This window comes from Borostomias antarcticus (assembly GCF_949987555.1).
Source record: "Borostomias antarcticus genome assembly, contig: scaffold_258, whole genome shotgun sequence".
Taxonomy (NCBI): Eukaryota; Metazoa; Chordata; class Actinopteri; order Stomiiformes; family Stomiidae; genus Borostomias; species Borostomias antarcticus.
The window spans coordinates 37,501-42,593 of NW_028176424.1; positions in this window are offsets into that span (position 1 = coordinate 37,501).

Sequence of the window (5,093 nt, forward strand, 5' to 3'; positions counted from 1 at the left end):
AAGTCTATATCTCTACATTACATTTCAACAGGATAATTAAAAGTCTATATCTCTACATTATATTTCAACAGGATAATTAAAAGTCTATATCTCTACATTATATTTCAACAGGATAATTAAAAGTCTATATCTCTACATTATATTTCAACAGGATTATTAAAAGTCTATATCTCTACATTATATTTCAACAGGATAATTAAAAGTCTATATCTCTACATTATATTTCAACAGGATAATTAAAAGTCTATATCTCTACATTATATTTCAACAGGATTATTAAAAGTCTATATCTCTACATTATATTTCAACAGGATAATTAAAAGTCTATATCTCTACATTATATTTCAACAGGATTATTAAAAGTCTATATATCTACATTATATTTCAACAGGATAATTAAAAGTATATATCTCTACATTATATTTCAACAGGATTATTAAAAGTCTATATCTCTACATTACATTTCAACAGGATAATTAAAAGTCTATATCTCTACATTACATTTCAACAGGATAATTAAAAGTCTATATCTCTACATTATATTTCAACAGGATAATTAAAAGTCTATATCTCTACATTATATTTCAACAGGATAATTAAAAGTCTATATCTCTACATTATATTTCAACAGGATTATTAAAAGTCTATATCTCTACATTACATTTCAACAGGATAATTAAAAGTCTATATCTCTACATTATATTTCAACAGGATAATTAAAAGTCTATATCTCTACATTATATTTCAACAGGATAATTAAAAGTCTATATCTCTACATTACATTTCAACAGGATAATTAAAAGTCTATATATCTACATTATATTTCAACAGGATAATTAAAAGTATATATCTCTACATTATATTTCAACAGGATTATTAAAAGTCTATATCTCTACATTACATTTCAACAGGATAATTAAAAGTCTATATCTCTACATTATATTTCAACAGGATTATTAAAAGTCTATATCTCTACATTACATTTCAACAGGATAATTAAAAGTCTATATCTCTACATTATATTTCAACAGGATAATTAAAAGTCTATATCTCTACATTATATTTCAACAGGATAATTAAAAGTCTATATCTCTACATTATATTTCAACAGGATAATTAAAAGTCTATATCTCTACATTATATTTCAACAGGATAATTAATAGTCTATATCTCTACATTATATTTCAACAGGATAATTAAAAGTCTATATCTCTACATTATATTTCAACAGGATTATTAAAAGTCTATATCTCTACATTACATTTCAACAGGATAATTAAAAGTCTATATCTCTACATTATATTTCAACAGGATAATTAAAAGTCTATATCTCTACATTATATTTCAACAGGATTATTAAAAGTCTATATCTCTACATTACATTTCAACAGGATAATTAAAAGTCTATATCTCTACATTATATTTCAACAGGATAATTAAAAGTCTATATCTCTACATTACATTTCAACAGGATAATTAAAAGTCTATATCTCTACATTATATTTCAACAGGATAATTAAAAGTCTATATCTCTACATTATATTTCAACAGGATTATTAAAAGTCTATATCTCTACATTACATTTCAACAGGATAATTAAAAGTCTATATCTCTACATTATATTTCAACAGGATTATTAAAAGTCTATATCTCTACATTACATTTCAACAGGATAATTAAAAGTCTATATCTCTACATTATATTTCAACAGGATTATTAAAAGTCTATATCTCTACATTACATTTCAACAGGATAATTAAAAGTCTATATCTCTACATTATATTTCAACAGGATAATTAAAAGTCTATATCTCTACATTACATTTCAACAGGATAATTAAAAGTCTATATCTCTACATTATATTTCAACAGGATAATTAAAAGTCTATATCTCTACATTATATTTCAACAGGATAATTAAAAGTCTATATCTCTACATTACATTTCAACAGGATAATTAAAAGTCTATATCTCTACATTATATTTCAACAGGATAATTAAAAGTCTATATCTCTACATTATATTTCAACAGGATAATTAAAAGTCTATATCTCTACATTATATTTCAACAGGATAATTAAAAGTCTATATCTCTACATTATATTTCAACAGGATTATTAAAAGTCTATATCTCTACATTACATTTCAACAGGATAATTAAAAGTCTATATCTCTACATTATATGTCAACAGGATAATTAAAAGTCTATATCTCTACATTACATTTCAACAGGATAATTAAAAGTCTATATCTCTACATTATATTTCAACAGGATAATTAAAAGTCTATATCTCTACATTATATTTCAACAGGATTATTAAAAGTCTATATCTCTACATTACATTTCAACAGGATAATTTAAAGTCTATATCTCTACATTATATTTCAACAGGATAATTAAAAGTCTATATCTCTACATTATATTTCAACAGGATTATTAAAAGTCTATATCTCTAAATTACATTTCAACAGGATAATTAAAAGTCTATATCTCTACATTATATTTCAACAGGATAATTAAAAGTCTATATCTCTACATTATATTTCAACAGGATTATTAAAAGTCTATATCTCTACATTACATTTCAACAGGATAATTAAAAGTCTATATCTCTACATTATATTTCAACAGGATAATTAAAAGTCTATATCTCTACATTACATTTCAACAGGATAATTAAAAGTCTATATCTCTACATTATATTTCAACAGGATAATTAAAAGTCTATATCTCTACATTATATTTCAACAGGATAATTAAAAGTCTATATCTCTACATTACATTTCAACAGGATAATTAAAAGTCTATATCTCTACATTATATTTCAACAGGATAAATAAAAGTCTATATCTCTACATTATATTTCAACAGGATAATTAAAAGTCTATATCTCTACATTATATTTCAACAGGATAATTAAAAGTCTATATCTCTACATTATATTTCAACAGGATTATTAAAAGTCTATATCTCTACATTATATTTCAACAGGATAATTAAAAGTCTATATCTCTACATTATATTTCAACAGGATAATTAATAGTCTATATCTCTACATTATATTTCAACAGGATAATTAAAAGTCTATATCTCTACATTATATTTCAACAGGATTATTAAAAGTCTATATCTCTACATTACATTTCAACAGGATAATTAAAAGTCTATATCTCTACATTATATTTCAACAGGATAATTAAAAGTCTATATCTCTACATTATATTTCAACAGGATTATTAAAAGTCTATATCTCTACATTACATTTCAACAGGATAATTAAAAGTCTATATCTCTACATTATATTTCAACAGGATAATTAAAAGTCTATATCTCTACATTACATTTCAACAGGATAATTAAAAGTCTATATCTCTACATTATATTTCAACAGGATAATTAAAAGTCTATATCTCTACATTATATTTCAACAGGATTATTAAAAGTCTATATCTCTACATTACATTTCAACAGGATAATTAAAAGTCTATATCTCTACATTATATTTCAACAGGATTATTAAAAGTCTATATCTCTACATTACATTTCAACAGGATAATTAAAAGTCTATATCTCTACATTATATTTCAACAGGATTATTAAAAGTCTATATCTCTACATTACATTTCAACAGGATAATTAAAAGTCTATATCTCTACATTATATTTCAACAGGATAATTAAAAGTCTATATCTCTACATTACATTTCAACAGGATAATTAAAAGTCTATATCTCTACATTATATTTCAACAGGATAATTAAAAGTCTATATCTCTACATTATATTTCAACAGGATAATTAAAAGTCTATATCTCTACATTACATTTCAACAGGATAATTAAAAGTCTATATCTCTACATTATATTTCAACAGGATAATTAAAAGTCTATATCTCTACATTATATTTCAACAGGATAATTAAAAGTCTATATCTCTACATTATATTTCAACAGGATAATTAAAAGTCTATATCTCTACATTATATTTCAACAGGATTATTAAAAGTCTATATCTCTACATTACATTTCAACAGGATAATTAAAAGTCTATATCTCTACATTATATGTCAACAGGATAATTAAAAGTCTATATCTCTACATTACATTTCAACAGGATAATTAAAAGTCTATATCTCTACATTATATTTCAACAGGATAATTAAAAGTCTATATCTCTACATTATATTTCAACAGGATTATTAAAAGTCTATATCTCTACATTACATTTCAACAGGATAATTTAAAGTCTATATCTCTACATTATATTTCAACAGGATAATTAAAAGTCTATATCTCTACATTATATTTCAACAGGATTATTAAAAGTCTATATCTCTAAATTACATTTCAACAGGATAATTAAAAGTCTATATCTCTACATTATATTTCAACAGGATAATTAAAAGTCTATATCTCTACATTATATTTCAACAGGATTATTAAAAGTCTATATCTCTACATTACATTTCAACAGGATAATTAAAAGTCTATATCTCTACATTATATTTCAACAGGATAATTAAAAGTCTATATCTCTACATTACATTTCAACAGGATAATTAAAAGTCTATATCTCTACATTATATTTCAACAGGATAATTAAAAGTCTATATCTCTACATTATATTTCAACAGGATAATTAAAAGTCTATATCTCTACATTACATTTCAACAGGATAATTAAAAGTCTATATCTCTACATTATATTTCAACAGGATAAATAAAAGTCTATATCTCTACATTATATTTCAACAGGATAATTAAAAGTCTATATCTCTACATTATATTTCAACAGGATAATTAAAAGTCTATATCTCTACATTATATTTCAACAGGATTATTAAAAGTCTATATCTCTACATTACATTTCAACAGGATAATTAAAAGTCTATATCTCTACATTATATTTCAACAGGATAATTAAAAGTTTATATCTCTACATTACATTTCAACAGGATAATTAAAAGTCTATATCTCTACATTATATTTCAACAGGATAATTAAAAGTCTATATCTCTACATTATATTTCAACAGGATTATTAAAAGTCTATATCTCTACATTACATTTCAACAGGATAATTAAAAGTCTATATCTC